Source organism: Piliocolobus tephrosceles, chromosome 1, assembly GCF_002776525.5.
Source record: "Piliocolobus tephrosceles isolate RC106 chromosome 1, ASM277652v3, whole genome shotgun sequence".
Classification (NCBI taxonomy): Eukaryota; Metazoa; Chordata; class Mammalia; order Primates; family Cercopithecidae; genus Piliocolobus; species Piliocolobus tephrosceles.
In genome coordinates this window covers 168,196,680-168,216,848 of record NC_045434.1, presented here as the reverse complement: position 1 = coordinate 168,216,848, position 20,169 = coordinate 168,196,680, and the positions used below count along the sequence as shown (strand labels likewise).

Here is a 20,169-nt window from a genome sequence, read left to right as displayed (position 1 = left end):
AAATAGAAAACAAATAGCAACATATTAAATCATACCAATATTCACATTAAATGTAATGTAAATGGCCTAAACATTTCAATTTAAAAGAAGAGAAGATTGTGAATTAAATTACAAAACAAGACCCAACTATATGTTGACTAAAAGAAACACACTTTAAATATAAAGACACAAAAAAGTTAAGAGTAAAAGGATAGAAAAATATACCATACTAACACTAATTTTAAAAAACCTAGGATGATTAAATGGTTTCCTCCTAAAAAAAAAAACAAAAAACAAAACAAAACAAAAAAAAACCTAGGATGGCCAAACTTTTTTTTTTTTTTTTTTGAGACAGAGTCTCGCTCTGTTGCCCAGGCTGGAGCGCAGTGGCGGGATCTCAGCTCACTGCAAGCTCCGCCTCCCAGGTTTACGCCATTCTCCTGCCTCAGCCTCCCGAGTAGCTAGGACTACAGGCGCCCACCACCTCGCCTGGCTAGTTTTTTGTATTTTTTAGTAGAGATGGGGTTTCACCATGTTAGCCAGGATGGTCTCGATCTCCTGACCTCGTGATCCGCCTGTCTCGGCCTCCCAAAGTGCTGGGATTACAGGCTTGAGCCACCGCGCCTGGCCCTGATGGCCAAACTATTATTAGACAAATAGATTCCAAAAAAAAGAATATTACAGTAGGCCAGGCGAGTGGCTCATGCCTTTAATCCCAGCACTTTGGAAGGCTGAGATAGGAGGACTGCTTGAGCCCAGGAGTCTGAGATCAGTTAAGGCAACGCGGTGAGACTCCATCTCTACAAAATTAAAAAATTAGCCAGATGTCATGGTGGGCACCTGTGGTCCCAGCTACTTGGGAGGCTAAGAGGAGAGGATGGCTTGAGCCCTGGAGGTTGAGGATGCAGTGAGCTAAGATTGTGCCACTGCACTCTAGCCTGGGTGAAGAGCAAGGCCTTGTTGTTTTGTTTTCCTTTTAAAAAAGAATATTACAGTAGTCCTTCCTTATCCATGGTTTCACTTTCTGAGGTTTTAGTTGTCTATGATCAACCAGGCCCTAAAATATCACTTAAATACTCTGCCTTTTTGAGGCCATTAAGTAAAATAAGATTTAGTTGAACACTGACACTTCAACATAAGCACAGTCAACCTGATAACCAAGACAGCTACTGAATGACTAATGGCAGTCTGGGCAGATGAAGCCAGACTGTGGGAGATTTCATCACTCTACTCAGGATGGTGTGCAATTTAAATTTATGAACTGTTTATTTCTGAAGTTTTCCATTTACTTCACAATGCCTATGTTATTCCTCTCACTTAATCTCATCGTGTCATTACTTTATTATCTCACCTTCACAAAAAGAAAGGTAAATACAGTACAACAAGATATTTTGAGAGAGAGAGAGAACACGTCCACTTAACTTTTAATAGTGTATTTGTGTAATTGTTCTATTTTACTGTCAGTTGTTAATCTCTTACTGTGCCTAATTTATAAAGTAAACTTTCCCATAGATATGAATGTATAGGAAAAACAAAATGTATATAAGGTTTGGCACTATCTGTGGTTTCAGGCATCCATGGGGTGTCTTGGAACAGATCCCTTGAAGATACAGAGGGACTACAGTACCAGGAATAAAGAAGAGCAATTCAAAATGATAAACAGGTCAATTGAGCAGGAAGACATAACAATCCTAAATGCTTAATAACAGAGATTCAACATACATTAAGCAAAAACTGATATTTCTGCAAGGAAAAATAGACAAATCCACAATTATAGTTGGAGACTTCAATATCCCTCTCTTGATGATTGATAGAACAATAGGGCTGAGGTTCAGCAAGGATATAGTAGACCTGAACAGCACTATCAACTCACCGACCTGATATATATGAAGGACCTTCAAAACGTTCATGAAAAATGTGGATTATGAAAAACTACATGTGGATTTCAATTTTTTGTTTGAGATAGGGTCTCACTCTGTCACCCAGGCTGGGGTGCAGTGGTGGAATCATAGTTTACTGCATCCTCCATCTCCTGGGCCCAAGTGATTCTCCCACCTCAGCCTCCCAAGTAGCTGGGATTACAGGCATCAGCCTTTGTGCCCTGCCTCAATTTTTTTTTGCACCAAAATAAATTCATACTAACTTGTTATAACATGTCTGAACAGGCTCTAGCTTGAGACACTAAGAAGGATAAGACTCCAGTTTGAAAAGAGCGCCTATCAGAGCAACATGACTTCTGCTAGCACTGAAGCAAGAACAAACATCAAATTTATAGTGAAGCTTAGGGGGAAGAATGGTGAAAGCATTGATGCCGTATGAAATGTTGACAGAGATAATGCCCCAAAGACATCAGCAGTTTACAAATGGTTCACTCATTTTAAGAAAGGATGAGGGCCAGGCGCGGTGGCTCAAGCCTGTAATCCCAGCACTTTGGGAGGCCGAGACGGGTGGATCACGAGGTCAGGAAATCGAGACCATCCTGGCTAACACGGTGAAACCCCGTCTCTACTAAAAAAAAAAATACAAAAAAACTAGCCGGGCGAGGTGGCGGGCACCTGTAGTCCCAGCTACTCGGGAGGCTGACGCAGGAGAATGGCGTGAACCTGGGAGGCGGAGCTTTCAGTGAGCCGAGATCCGGCCACTGCGCTCGAGCCTGGGCGACAGAGCGAGACTCCGTCTCAAAAAAAAAAAAAAAAAAAAAAAGAAAGGATGAGATGATGTTGAAGCTGAAGCCCACAGCGGCAGACCATCCACATCAATTTGTAAGGAAAAAATTCATCTTGTTCATGCCATAAGTGAAAAGGACCGATGACCAACAGTACAAACAACAGCCAAAACCATAGACATCTCAGTTGACTCGGCTTATACAATTCTGACTGAAAAATTAAAGTTGAGCAAACGTTCTACTCAATGAGTGTGAAAACTGTTGTGCCCAGGTCCGCTGCAGACAAGAGCCAAGCGTTCAGTGAAAATTTTAAACAGGTGGGCTCCAGATCCTGAAGCATTTCTTTGAAGAACTGTAACAAGAAATGAAACATGGTCTTCTATCAGTATGATCCTGAAGACAAAGCACTATCTCAGCAGCGGGCCAGGCAGAGCAGAAGTGGACCAGTCAGGAGCAAGGGTCAAGGCATCAGTTTTTCAGCAGGCATCTCGCTTATTGACTTTCTGGAGGGTCAAGGAACAATATCATCCGCTTATTATGCAGTATTTTGACAAAGTTAGCCAAAGCTTTTGCGGAGAAATGCCCGGGAAAGTTTCACCAGAGTCCTTCACCACAATAACACTCCTGCTCATTCCTCTCATCAATTGCGACAATTAGGGAATCATTAGGCATCCACCTTACAGTCCTCATTTGGCTCCTTCTGACTTCTTTTTGATTCCTAATCTTAAGAAATCTTTAAAGGGCATTCATTTTTTCTTCTGTTAATAATGTAAAATCGATTGCATTGACATGGTTAAACTCCCAGGACCCTCAGTTCTTTACAGATGGACTAAATGGCTGCTATCATTGCTCACAAAAATATCTTGAACTTGATGGAGCTTATGTTGAGAAATAAAGTTTACATTTATTTATTTATTTATTTATTTATTTATTTATTTATTTATTTATTTTTGAGACGGAGTCTTCCTCTGTCGCCCAGGCTGGAGTGCAGTGGTATGATCTCGGCTCACTGCAAGCTCCGCCTCCTGGGTTCACGCCATTCTCCTGCCTCAGCCTCCCGAGTAGCTGGGACTATGGGCGCCCGTCACCACACCCGGCTAATGTTTTGTATTTTTAGTAAAGACGGGGTTTCACTGCATTAGCCAGGATTGTTTCTATCTCCTGACCTCGTGATCCACCCGTCTCGGCCTCCCAAAGTGCTGGGATTACAGGCATGAGCCACTGCACCCGGCCTACATTTTTTTATTTTTATCTCCACTTTTTAAATTTTTTAAAATTTTTTATTTTTTTTCCACTTTTCCACTTTTTGAAGTCCACTCATAGAATCCCACAACAGCAGAATACACATTCTTCTCCAGTGCACACAGAGTAATATAATATTTCTAGTAAGACTAACGACAACAAAAAAGAGAAGATACCAGTAAAATTGATCAACCTCTAGCCAAACTGATCAGGGAAAAAAATGGAGACACAAATTACTGATATAAGAAATGAGAGAGGTTGGGATTACTACAGATTCTACAAATATAAAAGCATACTAAGAAAATATTACAAATAACTTTATGCCAGTAAATTCAACAACTTTGATGAAGTGGATAAATTCCTTGAAAAATAATACCAAAGCTCACTCAAGAAGAAATACTCTAAATAGTTGTATATCTATTAAAGAAGTTGAATTTGTAGTTGCAAATCATCCCACAAAGAAAACTGCAAGTCAGATGGTTACACCGTTATAAGATCTTTGGGGTGTTGGCCAGGCATGGTGGCTCACACCTGTAATCCCAGCACTTTGGGAGGCCGAGGCGGGCAGATCACCTGAGGCTGGGAGTTTGAGACCAGCCTGGCCAACATGGAGAAACCCCATCTCTACTGAAAATACAAAATTATCTGGGCAGGGTGGTGCATGCCTATAATCCCAGCTACTCAGGAGGCTGAGGCAGGAGAATCACTTGAACCCAGGAGGCAGAGGTTGTGGTGAGCTGAGATCACGCCATTGCACTCCAGCCTAGGCAACAGGAATGAAACTCCGTCTCAAAAAAAAAAAAAAAACAATAAAAAAAAAGAATTCAAGAGCAGTTTGCTGCAGGAGGTGCTCCCACACATTAGTTTTCAAGTGGAATAGCTATAAAGGAAGCAAGATGGATACTGAAGGTTTGTGCAACCTAAGAATGAAGATTGCCACTGGTGCCACATTGAAGAGAACAATTCCCAAGGAAGGAAAGAAGTTGGGAGAACCTCACAACAAGGCAGCACTCCTTTTCTGCCACCCCTCTCCAGGAAATGCAGGATTGTTGTTTTGAGAATGACTGTACACAGCAGTGCACTGTTAACAGTGTTTTGCATGTAGCAGGTGCTTAATAAATGTTTGACGAATGAATAACAGCAACAAAAAAGATCTTTGGGGTGTCAAAATGAACCCAGCAGGCCCGAGCAAAACCCGGGCAAAGGTGCCACCAGTCACAGAGGTTTATGGCCACTCGATGTGGCAGGCTGCACTGGGCTCATGCTACCAGCCTGGGTCCCACACTGGTCAGTGTGGAGCAGCGAGGGGTGTGTGAACGAGCCTGGGGTCTGGCCACTGCGCAAAGTCAGACATGCCGGCTGCTGCAGTGAGGTGGGCAGCTCTCTGTGAGGCTGTGGCCGGACCTGGCACACCGCAAGCAGCTTCCGTGGCTGGCACCAGGGAACACAGTGGCACATGGAAGTTTGGAGATGCTAGGAACTGCAGGGCCCTGAAAAGGGAGTCACAGCCCTGGCTGGGGGAGCTCCCAGGTCTGGCCTCCCTGAAGGGCCACAGCTCTTCTCTTCACCTACAACGTGGTGAACAAGGGGGTCTGTTTCAGCCCTGTTTGTGTTATAGCTCTTTTAGTCCCACCATTCGATGGGTCCCAAGTTCTTGTCCTGCAACTGGAAAGAATGAGGTGCTCAGAAAAGTGGAGGGTGAGTAAGATGAAGAGGAGCTTTATTGAGTGATAGAACACCTCAGTCTCCTGCAGGGGGCAGCTCCTTTCCAGAGCCAGGCTGTCCTGACGAGTATTCAGCTCCCAGCAGAGAGGAGACTGTGGAATGAAAAGCTCCTCTCTACAGGCAGGTTGTCCTGTCATCTCTGCAGCTCTCAGCAGAGAAGAGGCCCTGGAGTGGGTAGCTCCTCTCAGAAGCTGGTTGCCCTAATGTCTGCTTGAATCTCAGCAGAGAGGGGGCCCTGGAGTGGGTAGCTCCTCTCTGCAGCTGGTCATTCCAACATCTGCCCAGCACTGGCTGAGCCTGGGGCTTTTATAGGCCTCAGGGGGAGGAAGTACATGCTGATTGGTCCATGGGCAGCCATGGGTGGGCCTGGAAAAGGCACCACCAATTCCCACTCCTGCCTGCAGGACTGGCAGCTCACCAGGGGCCCACCCCCTTTCTGCCCAGGAGCCTGTCTGCCTCCCACTGCCATCCATGGCACCCAGGCTGTTCATGCCAAGGGGTACCTGAAGGCCAGTGCTGAGCTGCCCTAAGCCCCCACTTGGCTTCCCTCCCATGCTCGTTGGTGCCCAAGGTTCCAAAGGGGGCTGAGGCAGCAGGGGGCTGGCGTATCAGCACTGCCCTAAGCATGTGCACACCTGGCCGGGCTATGAGAGCACCTAGATTTGGGCCTAGGTTCGGCCTTGACTTTGCTCTGAGATCGGATCAGGTGCCAAAAGCAGGGAGAATCCAGGCAGTGGGAGCAGGCCTTTCTGATCCTGTGAGGACAGGGGCTCCTTCTCGGGCCCCCAAGAGTGCAGGGATGCCTGGTTCCACAGCCACAATTTGGGAGGGTGGGGCTCCTGCCCGCAACATGGAGCTGGAGGCCTGAGTCTGCAGCCACAACTCGGCTCGTCGCCTGCTCCACAGAGTGTGCAGCCCTGGCTGCACTGCCCAACTCGGCTCGTCGCCGGCTCCACAGAGTGTGCAGCCCTGGCTGCATCTCCCTGCTGCAGCTGACATGATGGCAGTGGCTGCTCCAGACAGGCCACCACTGCCACCACCACTAGTGAATTTTACCAGACATTCAAGGAAGAAATAATACCAATTCTACATGAAGTGTTCTAGAAAACTGAAGAAGAGGGAGCACCTCCTAACTCATTGTATGAGGTCAGCATTACTCTGATACGAAAACCTAACAAAGACATTACAAGAAAAGAAAAATGCAGATCAATATTCCTCATGAAATAGATGCAAAAATTCTTAACCAAATTTTAGCAAATTGAATCCCACAAGATATATTGAAAGAATAACATGTTGTGAATAAGTGGGGTTTATTTCAGGAAAGTAAAATTATTTTAACATTCAAAAATCAATTTATAGGCCAGGTATGGTGGCTCACGCCTATAATCCCAACATTTTGGGAGGCCAAGGTGGGCAGATCACTTGAGGCCAGGAGTTAGAGGCCACCCTCGCCAACATGGTGAGACCCTATCTCTACTAAAAATACAAAAATTAGCCAGGCTTGGTGGCAGGCGCCTATAATCTCAGCTACTTGGGAGACTGAGGCAGGAGAATCACTTGAACCCGGGAGGCAGAGGTTGCAGTGAGCCAAGATTGCACCTCTGCACTCCAGCCCAGGTGACAGAGTGAGACTCCATCTCAAAAAAAAAAAAAAAAAAAAAAAATTAATTTATGTAATTCTTCATATTAACAGACAAAATAAATATAGATCATCTCAATGACACAGAAGAAGAATTTGGCAAAATTTGACATCCACTCCTTCAGTAAAGGCCATCATCCTTCCTGATAAAGTTAATCTACCAAAAACCTACATCTGACATCATTTTTTTTTTTTTTTTTCTGAGACAGTTTCACTCTTGTCACCCAGGCTGGAGTGCAATCTTGGCTCACTGCAACCTCTGCCTCCTGGGTTCAAGCGATTCTCCTGCCTCAGCCTCCCAAGTAGCTGGGATTACAGGTGTGCACAACCACACCCAGCTAATTTTTGTATTTTTAGTAGAGACAGGGTTTCGCCATGTTGGCCAGGCTGGTCTCAAATTCCTGACCTCAGGTGATCTGCCTGCCTCGGCCTCCCAAAGTGCTGGGATTACAGGTGTGAGCAACCGCTCCTGGCCTAGCTGACGTCATTCTTAATGGTGAAAGACTGAGAGGTTTCTCCTCAAGATCAAGAACAAGACAAGGATATCTCATCTTACCACTTCTATTCAACATTGTATGCGGCCAGCGCAACAAGAGAAGAAGCAAAAAAAAGGCATCCAGGGAGTGGTGGCAAGCGCCTGTAATCCCAGCTACTCAGGAGGCTGAGTCAGGAGAATTACTTGAACCTGGGAGGTGGAGGTTGTGGTGCGCTGAGATCGCACCACTGCACTCCAGCCTGGGTGACTGGAGTGAAACTCCATCTCAAAAAAAATAAAAAAGGAAAAAAAGAAATGAGAGGCAAGAGGCATCCAGATTGGAAAAAAGGAAATGGAACTGTTTTTATTCACAGACAACTTGATTATCTATGTAGAAAATCTGATTAAATCTATGAAAAAAATTAGAATAAGTGAGTTTAACAAAATTGTAGGTTGCATGATTGATATGCAAAAAAAGTATTTCTATAAACTAACAATTATAAATTAAAAATTAAAAGTTTTTTAAAAACCAGTCCAGGCATGGTGGCTCATACCTATAATCTCAGCACTTTGAGAGGCCAAGGTAGGCAGATCACTTGGGGCCAGGAATTCAAGACCAGTCTGGACAACATGGTGAGACCTGGTCTCTACAAAAATAAAAATAAAAAAATTAGCCAGGTGTGGTGGCATGTGAGTGTGGTCCTAGCACTTGAGAAGCTGAGATAGCAGGATTGCTTGAGCCCAGGAGGTCGATGCTACAGTGAGCAGTGTTTGCGCCACTACACTCCAGCCCGGGTGACAGAGCGAGACGCTGTCTAAAAAAAAAAAAAAAAGCCCACAAAAATTAAGACAGATATTGGCAACAAAATAGACAAATAGATCAATGGAACAATTAGACCAATACACATATGGATTACTTATTTTTTACAAAGATGCAAAAGCAATTAAATAGAGAGGGGATTGTCTTTTCAACAAATAGTGCTGGAATACATGGATTTTATGTGCAAAGCAAAAAAAGGAATGTTGATCTATTACTTATACCATATACAGAAATTAACTCAAAATGCATTATAGACCCAATTATAAAACCTAAGTTTGGTTGGGCATGGTGGCTTATGCCTATAATCCCAGCACTTTGGGAGGCTGAGGCAGGAGAATCACTTGCGTCCAAGAGTTTGAGATCAGCCTGGGCAACATAGTGAGCTTCTGTCTCTATGAAAAAAATTTTTAACTTAGACTACAGTTGTAGTGACATGTGCCTATAGTCCTAGCTACTTGGGAGGCTGAGGCAGGAGGATTGCTTGAGTTCATGGTTATAGTGAGCTATGATCAAGCCACTGCACTCCAGTCTGGGTGACAAACAAGACCTTGTCTCTGAAGAGAGCAACAACAATGAAAAACCTAAAATTATAAGCCTGCTAGAAGAACACAGAGGATAAAATCCTGTGACCTTGAGTTATGCAATGATTCCTAAATATACCAAAAGAGTATGATCCATAAAAGAAAAATATTGATCAATTGGACTTCACCAAAATAAAAAACTCCTGCTGTTTAAAAGGCACTATTAAAAGAATGAAAAGACAAGCCACAGACTAGGAGAAATCGTGTAAATCATATATTTGATAAAGAATATGTATTCAAGGCTGTGAGCAGTGACTCATGCCTGTTATCCCAGCACTTTGGGAGGCTGAGGTGGGCAGATCAACTGAGGTCAGGAGTTCGAGACCAACCTGACCAACATGGAGAAACCCTGTCTCTACTAAACATACAAAATTAGCCGAGTGTGGTGATATATGCCTATAATCTCAGCTGCTTGGGAGGCTGAGGTGGGAGAATCACTTGAATCCAGGAGGCAGAGGTTGTGGTGAGCCAAGTGTGCCATTGCACTCTAGCCTAGGCAACAAGAGCAAAACTCTATCTAAAAAAAAAAAAAAAAAAAAGTATAAGTATTCAAAATAGATAAAGGACTGGGTGTGGTGGTTCACACCTGTAATCCCAGCACTTTGCGAGGCCAAGGTGGGCGGATCACCTGAGGTCAGGAGTTCGAGGCCAGCCTGGCAAACATTGTGAAACACCATCTCTACTAAAAGAAAAATACAAAAATTAGCCAGGTGTGGTGGCACCTGCCTGTAATCCCAGCTACTTGGGAGGCTGTGGTAGGAGAATCACTTGAACCCGGGAGGCTGAGGTTACAGTGAGCTGAGATCATGCCATTGCATTCCAGCCTGGGCGACAGAGAGAGACTGTGTCTCAAAAAAAAAAACAAAAAACCAAACAACAACAACAACAAAAATCAAATAGATAAAGAACTCTCGAAACAGCATGGAACTGGTACCAAAACAGATATATAGACCAATGGAACAGAACAGAGGCCTCAGAAATAACACCACAGATCTACAACCATTTGATCTTTGACAAACCTGACAAAAATGAGAAATGGGGAAAGGATTCCCTATTTAATAAATGGTGCTGGGAAAACTGGCTAGCCATATGTAGAACGTTGAAACTGGATCCCTTCCTTACACCTTATACAAAAATTAATTCAAGATGGATTAAAGACTTAAATGTTAGATCTAAAACCATAAAAACCCTAGAAGAAAACCTAGGCAATACCATTCAGGACATAGGCATGGGCAAGGGCTTCATGACTAAAACACCAAAAGCAATGGCAACAAAAGCCAAAATTGACAAATGGGATCTAATTAAACTAAAGAGCTTCTGCACAGCAAAAGAAACTACCATCAGAGTGAGTAGGCAACCTATAGAATGGGAGAAAATTTTTGCAATCTACCCATCTGACAAAGGGCTAATATCCAGAATCTACAAAAAACTTAAACAAATTTACAAGAAAAAAAAAAAAAACATCAAAAAGTGGGCAAAGGATATGAACAGACACTTCTCAAAAGAAGACATTTATGCAGCCAACAGACATATGAAAAAATGCTCATCATCACTGGCCATCAGAGAAATGCAAATCAAAACCACAATGAGATACCATCTCATACCAGTTAGAATGGCAATCATTAAAAAGTCAGGAAACAACAGATGCTGGAGAGGATGTGGAGAAATAGCAATGCTTTTACACTGTTGGTGGGAGTGTAAACTAGTTCAACCATTGTGGAAGACAGTGTGGCAATTCCTCAAGGATCTAGAACTAGAAATACCATTTGACCCAGCCATCCCATTACTGGGTACATACCCGAAGGATTATAAATCATGCTACTATAAAGACACATGCACAAATACTTGGAACCAACAGAAATATCCATCAATGATAGACTGGATTAAGAAAATGTGACACATATACACCATGGAATACTATGCAGCCATAAAAAAGTGTGAGTTCATGTCTTTTGCAGGGACATGGATGCAGCTGGAAACCATCATTCTGAGCAAACTATCACAAGGACAGAAAACCAAACACCACATGTTGTTACTCATAGGTGGGGATTGAACAATGAGATCATTTGGACACGGGGAGGAGAACGTCACACCCCAGGGCCTGTCATGGGTGGGAGGCAGGGGGAGGGATAGCATTAGGAGAAATACCTAATGTAAATGACAAGTTAATGGGTGCAGCAAACCAACATGGCACACGTACACCTATGTAACAAATCTACACGTTGTGCACATGTACCCTAGAACTTACAGTATTAAAAAAAAAAAAGAACTCTCAAAATGCAATAATGAAAAAACAAGCCATCTAATAAGTAAAAGGGGCAAAAGATTTGAACAGACGGTTCACCGAAGAAAATATATGGATGGCAAATAAGCACATGAAAACACGCCCAAATCATTAGTCATCAGGGAAATGCAAAGCAAAAACACAGTGAGATACAACCACACACCAGTTAGAATAGCTACAATAAAAACGCTGGCTTCCCACCTACTCAAAAGGCTGAGATGGATCACTACTTGAGCCCAGGAGTTGGAAACCAGCCTGGGCAACATAGCAAGATCCCATCTCTTAAAAAAAAAAAAAAGGTCTGTGCATGATGACTCATGCCTATAATCCTAGCATTTTGTTGGGGTGAGGTGAGAGAATCACTTGAGCCCAGAAGTTCAAGAACAACCTGGGCAACATGGTGATATCCTATCTCTACAAAAATAAAAATTAAAAAATTAGCCAGGTGCACACCCGTGGTCCCAGCTACTCTGGAGGCTAGGTAGGAGGATCACTTGAGCCCAGAAGGTTGAGGCTGCAGTGAGCTGTGTTCATGTCACTGCACTTTAGCCTAGGCAACAAAGTGAGACTCCGTCCCAAAAATGAAATGAATTTTTTCTTTTTTTAAACAAAGGCTGACTGTAGGTTCACAGAGATGGTTTGATGAGTGAATGAAAGAATGACGCAATGAATGAACCAGAGCTCAGTCTCTTGATGCCCATTTTCAGTTCAAAACTCACAAGAGACTGATATGCACAACCAATTTTATTAATTTTCAATGTGGACATGTCTGGCTCCCTCGACAGAAGTCCTCCAAAACGTTGGTGAGGATGTAGAGCAACTGGAACTCTCATACCTCAATGGTGGGAATGTGAAATGATGCAACCACTGTGGAAAATACATAATTTTTAAAAGTTAAAAACACACCTACTTGATCCAGCGATTCCACTCCTAGGTGTTTCCTCAAGACAAATGAAAGTATATAGCTATAGGAAGACTTGTACACAGGCTGGGCATGGTGGCTCACGCCTGTAATCCCAACACTTTGGGAGGCTGAGGCAGGAGGATCTCTTGAAGCCAGGAGTCAGAGATTATAGCGAGCTATGATCGTGCCACTGCACTCCGGCCTGGGTGACAGAGTGAGACCCTATCTCTAAATACATATATATAAAGAAAAGGGCTGGGCGTGATGGCTCTCGCCTGTAATCCCAACACTTTGGGAGGCTGAGGTGGGCAAATCACCTGAGGTTGGGAGTTCAAGACCAGCCTGACCAATATGGAGAAACCCTGTCTCTAGTAAAAATACAAAATTAGCCAGGTGTGGTGGCACATGCCTGTAATCCCAGCTACTCGGGAGGCTGAAGCAGGAGAATCGCTTGAACTTGTGAGGCGGAGGTTGTGGTGAGACGAGATCGTGTCACTGCACTCCAGCCTGGGCAACAAGAGCGAAACTCCATCTCAAAAAAAAAAAAAAAAAGGAAGAAAGAAAAAGAAAAGAAAAGACGGTCGAGTGTGGTGGCTCATACCTATAATCCCAGTACTTTGAGAGGCTGAGGCGGGTGGATCACCTGAGGTCAGGACTTCACCTGAGGTCAAGATCCCTTGAGGTCAGGACTTCAAGACCAGCCCGGTCAACATGGTGAAACCCCACCTCAACTAAAAATACAAAAATTAGCTGGGCACAGTGGCAGGTGCCTGTAATCCCAGCTGCTTGGGAGGCTGAGACAGGAGAATCGCTTGACTCCAGGAGGCAACAAAGGTTGCAGTGAGCTGAGATTGCACCACTGCACTCCAGCCTGGGCAACAAGAGTGAAACTCAGTCTCAAAAAAAAAAAAAAAAAGAAAGAAAATAAAATATTAAAAAATGTTTAAAGAGTTGTACATAAATGTTCATAGTAGTCTTATTTGTAATAGCCAAAACTGGGAATAACCCAAAATTCATCAATAAGTGAGTCAATAGGTGAAGCATAAGTGAAGAACGCATCTCTTCAGCCTGGAATGCATAAACACATAGTGGGTTATACAATGGACTTTTATTCGACAATAAAAAGAATACTGGACATGCTACAACATGGATGAGTTTCAATAGTTATTTTCAGTGAAAGGTGCCAGACAAAAACTGGTATATGCTGTATGATCCCATTTATACGACATTATAGAAAGGTGCAAATGAGTCTATACTGACAGTAAATCAGTGGTTACCTGAGTATGGGGGTGAGGATCAAGGATAGGTAAGAGGGAGGGGTTACAAAGGGACACGAGGAAACTTTCAAGGGTGATGGTTTTGTTCTCTTGTATTAACTGTGACAGTTCATGGGTGTGTATATATGTCAACACTTTCATAAATGTTGTTTCATAAATGTTTATTTTTTTGAGACAGGGTCTTGCTCCATCACCCAGGCTGGAGTATAATGGTGCAGTCACAGCTCACTACAGCCTTGACTTCGAGGGCTCACACAGTCCTCCCATCTCAGCCTCCCTGGTAGCTGGGACTATAGGCACGCACCACCATACCTGGCTAATATTTTGTATTTTTTGTAGAGATGGGGTTTCATCATGTTGCCCAGTCTTGTCTTTAACTCCTGAGCTCAAACGATCCTCCTGCTTCGACCTCCTAAAATGCTGGGGTTACAGGCGTGAGCCACCATGCTTAGCGAAAATGTACACTTTAAATAGGTGTAATGTGCCGGGCGCAGTGGCTCACACCTGTAATCCCAGCACTTTGAGAGGCTGAGGCGGATGGATCACCTGAGATCCGGAGTTCAAGACAAGCCTGGGTAACACAGTGAGACCTTGTCTCTAATTCAAAAATAAGACTAGGCGCAGTGGCTCATGCCTGTAATCCCAGTACTTTGGGAGGCCAAGGTGGGTGGATCCCTTGAGGTCAGGAGTTCGAGACTAGCCTGGCCAATATAGTGAAATCCTGTCTCTACTAAAAATACAAAAATTAGTTGGGCATGGTGGCGAGTGCCTGTAATCCCAGCTACTATGGAGGCCGAGGCAGGAGAATCACTTGAACCTGGGAAGTAGAGGTTGTAGTGAGCCAAAATCGAGCCACTGCACTCTAGCCTGGGTGACAGAGTGAGACTCCATCCTAAAAAAAATATTAAAAAAAAATACGCATAACTTACTATATTCCAATGCATAACTTACTATATTGTATATATACATATATTGTAGATATACATATATTATATATATACATATATTGTAGATATACATATATTGTATATATGTACATATACAATATACATATGTACAAATATATATACATACTATATGTATGTATACATACACACATACTTTTATATATATATTCTTTCAAGGACTCAGAGAAATCACTTCTACTTTGACCTCAAGTGGCCCTCAGAATCCCAGTGATAACCACCTGGCAGTGCATCTTTGGGCTGGTCTCTTTCTTCTCTGGGAAGTAGTGTCCTCTTTTGTCAAAAGCCTGGCTGTGCTCTGAGGTCCTCGCCAGCTCTAACGTCTGTGGTTCTGTGAACCTAAGGATGAAAAAGAGTCCCCTGCAAACAGTGACGGCAGATGGTTAAACCAGACCAGATTTCCAGTCCAAACCCTGGGGCCCAGCCTGAGCCAGTTCAAATTCCATTAATCTATCCCTGCATGTTTGCACAGCAAAAAATCTGTTGTTCTTAAAGTACTGATCTTGGAGCTGGAGCCAGGGAGGCTGGGAGATGGCAAATATTGACGCTGGCTACCTGGGTTCTCACTCCAGGTTGCTCTGCTGATGTGAGCCAAAGGAGGGGCCTGCCTGGCTACCATGGGTCCTGTGTCTTTCTGGAACCACCTTATTGAGTGCTGTTTGAGTGGCTGCTGAGGCACCTGCTCCTTTCTGAAAGGAAGACCCAATTAACAGGAAAAAAACAAACGCTAGTTCTTCTGCCCAAGCCAGCCACCTCCTGTTTACAGGCTGTGGCCCTTTGGCCAGAGCCCCAGCTCTGCCCTCTAGGGAGAGCTGGCTGAAAACGAGTGAGACATGACCAGGGATATGGCGGCCTATCAAAGTATGGATCCTGGGCCTGCATCTTAAAAACTGTGATCTTAGGCAAGCAGTTTCATCTCTCCATGCCTCTGAGGAGTGTGAATAACCAAACCAGGTACGTAGAGTGGTTGTGAAGATTACAGAAAATGAGATGCCAGAGATACAACATACAGAGCTTCTCAGTGGCGCCTGGCATGGACTGAGCACTCCCTAAACCTTGACTATCAATATTCATTAAAGTCCCTGGCATGGCGCCTGGCACCCTTTTCTTCTGCATGAAGCTTTACTGCTTCCAACTGACATTTGCATTCCAGAGCTCACTTTTCCTCTCAGTAAGCATTTGAGAGGGTTTGGCGCTGTGTCCTTATTCCTGATGTTCAGAGGACAGCTTTCTTTGCAGCCCCTCCTCAGAAGGAGAAATCAAATATATGTGTTCCTCCTGCTGAAAACCTCTGCTGGCAGCCTGCAGCCTTCATAGTCAAGCTCCCTCTCTGCTGCCAGGGTCCAAGACTCTCCTGACATCCAGGCACTCCCTCAGCTGTCACGTGCCCTCCCCACATTGCACCCAACTTGCCTTCCTGCCTGGTGGCTGAACATCTCTTCAACCTCGACTACTCTTTCCACGCCCCCTGCCTGGCTCATTCCTAATCACCCTTCAAGGTCCTGCTTAGGTGTCACCTCTGCTAGGAAGCTTTCCCAGACATCCTGAGACAGCACAAAACTGAACTACCATGGTGTATTAGTCTGTTCTCACACTGCTAATAAAGACATACCGAGATTGGGTAATTTACACAGAAAAAGAGGCTTAATGGACTCACAGTTCCACATGGCTGCAGAAGCCTCACAATCATGGTGGAAGGCAAAGGAGGAGCAAAGGCATGTCTTACAGGGCACCAGGCAAAAGGGCTTGTGCAGGGGAACTGCCCTTGATAAAACCATCAACTCTCGTTGGACATATTCACTACCATGAAAACAGTATGTGGGAAACCATGCCCATGATTCAATTATCCCCACCTGGCCCTGCCCTTGACACGTGGAGATTATTACAATTCAAGGTGAGATCTGCGTGGGGACACAGCCAAATCATATCACATGGCAAGGGCCCGGACTTCAGAGTTGGCAATCCTGGCTCTGTCGCCTACCAGTCACACACTCTCAATAAGCTGCCTTGCCTCTCTAAGTGAGAGGTTTTAGGTCCTCTAAAAATAATACCTACCTCATAGTGTTGTTGTGTGGATGAAAGGTAAAGCCCTTACTTACCATAGTGCCAGTTCATTGTAAGTGCTTATCAGACGCTAGCTGTGTGCACCTAGGTACCTGGCTTTTAGTCCTTGCCCAGCTATTGACATGCTGAGTGGACGCAGACAAGTCTGTCTTAGACTTGGTTTCCCTATTCTGTTAATGAAGCATCTTAAGCCTCAGAGGCCTGTGGATGGTTTGACGGGGAGTAAATTAATATGCTGCCCACAGTGCTGGGGCCTCTGGTTGTTTTTTCAGAGAAGCGCTCCAGGCTGCCCACTAAAGAAGCCCAACTGCCGCACCAACAGACCCTACGGGGAGCTGGACGCTTTCCAGCCGCCTGAACCACCACAGCTGACTTGGTATGAGCAAACATAGGCTCAAGCTCTGATCTTGCCTGGCTTCCTGTGGCCAGTGCTCAGGACATGTTGTCATTTGGGTGCTCAGATGAACCTCTGAACCTTTCTTGTTCTTCAAGGACAAATTCAACCCCCTCTTTCCCTTGAGACTGGCATCCTGTTGGAGAAGGCATGGCCCAAGGCAGGAGGCCAGGAACACACTCCTGAGGCATCCTGGACTCGTTATCTTTCTCATCCCCCCACCTTACTGTCCCCCGTCCCCCACCCATAGGAAGGCTGAAGACCCATGAGTTCTACCAGTAAATAGCCCTTGACCACCCCTTTTCTCTGCCTACTTGGTCCCAGCCCTTGGCATCCTTTTATTGGGCTGTTGTAGTGAAAGGTCATGCTAGGTGAGATACTGTGGCTCATGCCTATAATTCCAGAGCTTTGGGAAGCCAAGGCAGGAGCATCTCTTGAGGCCAAGAGTTCAAGACCAGCGTGGGCAACACAGTGAAACCCTCATCTCTAAAAAAAAAAACACCTCAGCGTGGTGGGGCACGCCTGTAATCCCAACTTCTTGGGAGGCTGAGGAAGGAGGATCATTTGATCCCAGGAGTTTGAGGTTGCAGTGAGCTATGATCATGCCAGTGCACTCAGCCTGGGAGACAGAATAAGACTCTGTCTCTAAAAATATACATACGTAGATACAGATTGTGGTAGATCCAGTTTCCAGGCTAAATTGCCCTTGATGATAGCCCACTGCCATGCTAAGTTCTCCATAATCCATCCCCTGCTCATCCCTCTTACCTCTTCTCCTAGCTCCTCACCCACCCTCTACTGTGGCCTCTCTGGCCTGTTGGACATTTCCTGGCTGAGCTGTACAGTTCACTTCCATGACTTTGTTCATATGACCCCTCTTCCTGGAATGTCCATTTTGTCCCCTCCTACCTCTGGAAATTCTTCTAGGCTCCAGAGCCGGCCCAAAGTCCTCCTCCTCTGGGAAGGAAGGCTCCTCTGGTTCAGGGTCAGAATTAAGGATGCCCGAGGGCTCTCTCAGCTCCTGCTTGCGCTGCAGTTGGAGAGAAAATCAGCGGAACGTGCCACAGCTGAGAGCTAACAGTCGCTTGGGCAAGATCCCTGAGGAACACTGTTTCAGGAGCTCCTCAGTTGGTCCAGGTCAGAAATGTGATTGTCCTTGCTCTGGGAGGCCCTCCTTGGAGCCCTCGGCCCAGCATTTCCTGCAGTCCCAGCCCTCCCTCCATGGTGTGACCCTGAGCTCCTTGTGTACTAGGAAGAGTCCCTGGGGGCTTAGCATCTGGCTCACAGCTTGGTCCAAAGTAGGTTTGCAGAGGCTGATGAGCGAACGATTATGTGAGGCAATAAATAAATGAGAGCTCACCAGTCTCTTCAATGCCCAATTTCAGTTTTCTTTAAAAAATTTTTTTTTTTTACTTTAAGTCTTACTTTTTTTTTACTTACTAAAAAATTTTTTTACTTTAAGTACTGGGATACATGTGCAGGCTTCTTACATAGGTATACACGTGCCACGGTGGTTTGCTGCATCCATCAACCTGTCATCTAGGTTTTAAGCCCCCATTTGTCCTGCTCTCCCTCCCCATACCCCCACCACTGACAGGCCTCAGTGTGTGATGTTCCCCTTCCTGTGTCCTTGTGTTCTCACTGTTCAGCTCGCATTGGTGAGTGAGAACGTGCAGTGTTTGGTTTTCTGTTCCTGTGTTAGTTTGCTGAGGATGATGGCTTCTAGCTTCATCCACATCTCTGCAAAGGACATGATCTCATTCCTTCTTATGACTGCCATTTTCAGTTTTCAAAACTCAGAAAACTGATATATAAAACCAATGTTATTAATTTTCAGTGGGGACATGTCTGTCTCCCTCGACAAGAGCCCTCCCATCAGGCAGATCCCAAGTCTCTCTTTCAGAATATGGGTTGCACACTTCCTGATCCTCAACCTCATGTTTTATTTTTATTAAAAAGAAATTTTTCAAGACAGGGTCTTTGTTGCCCAGGCTGGACTGCAGTGGCATGATCATGCCTCATTGCAGCCTCAACCTCCCAGGCGCAAACCATCCTCCCACTTTAGCCTTCTGAGTAGCTAGGACTACAAGCATGCACCACCATGCCCAGCTATTTTTTTCCCCTATTTTTTGTAGAGACAGGTTCTCCCTATGGTGCCCAGGCTGGTCTCAAACTCCTGGGCTCAAGTGGGACACTTCCATCTCAGCGTCCCAAAGTGCTGGGATTGTAGGCGTGAGCCACTGCACCTGACAACCTCACTTTTAAAATACCCCACAGAGACTCTGCCCTGGCCAAGGTATAATTACACTGGTAGCTGGAAAGGCTTCTGGGCTCGGGTACCATAGACTGTGTTTGGGTCCCAGTTCCAGCACTGACTTTGCTGTATGATTCTGGACAAGTCATAGCCCTCTCTGGGCCTCAGTTTTCTCATCCATCTAATGGAAATAATCATCCTTGCCTGCCTGGGCGGTGTGAAGCTGGAAAGATAAGCAGAGAAGCAGCTCATTCAGGCTCCAGGACCAAAATATAGTCCCTACTTCCAGAAAACTGGGCTGTTTAGGAGGGCAGCTGGGCATAGAGTGGAGGGTGGGGAGTGGTGGGGTGGAGAGCAGGGTGAACAGATAGAAGATTGGTGAGGAGCCCTTCAAGCTGCTCTTTCTCCAGATCTTCTATTCTACAGCTTGGAGTTTCCTGTGGTGGCTTCCCACCGGTAGGATGCCAGATATCCTGTTTCATGTGCTGTGTCACGTGGTTAAACCAGTAGAGCCTGCGGGGTTAACTGAACTGGGGGAGATGCTAAGGTTGCATCCAAGCCCAGTATATCTGCCTTAGGTACCAAAGGGGTAGGAAGTGGCGTATGTTTCATGTATGTGCCATCCATGAAGGCTAAACTCAGCTTGTCATTTAGTTCCCAGACATATCATCACTCCAAGGGGTGACGAGATTAGGATCCACAAGTCCGCCTTGGAGCAGTTAGCAGATTTCCTATGAGTCGCCCCAGAGACAGGCATGAAATCATGGAAGTAGATTCCTTTTCTCTTTGTTTATGTTTTTGTTTTGTTTTATTTTTTTGACACAAGGTCTCACTCTGTCACTCAGGCTGGATGGAGTGCAGTAGTATGGTCACAGCTCACTGCAGCCTTGACCTCCTGGGT

General features: G+C 45.0%; 1 long non-coding RNA gene across 1 annotated transcript; it reads left to right on the top strand.

Moving 5' to 3' along the window:
* Positions 1-326: 326 nt before the first annotated feature.
* LOC113224790 lies at positions 327-17,513 on the top strand. The gene is made up of 2 exons (XR_003309399.1): positions 327-475; positions 17,082-17,513. It is a non-coding gene; the product is annotated as an uncharacterized LOC113224790 (long non-coding RNA).
* The last annotated feature ends 2,656 nt before the right edge of the window (positions 17,514-20,169 follow it).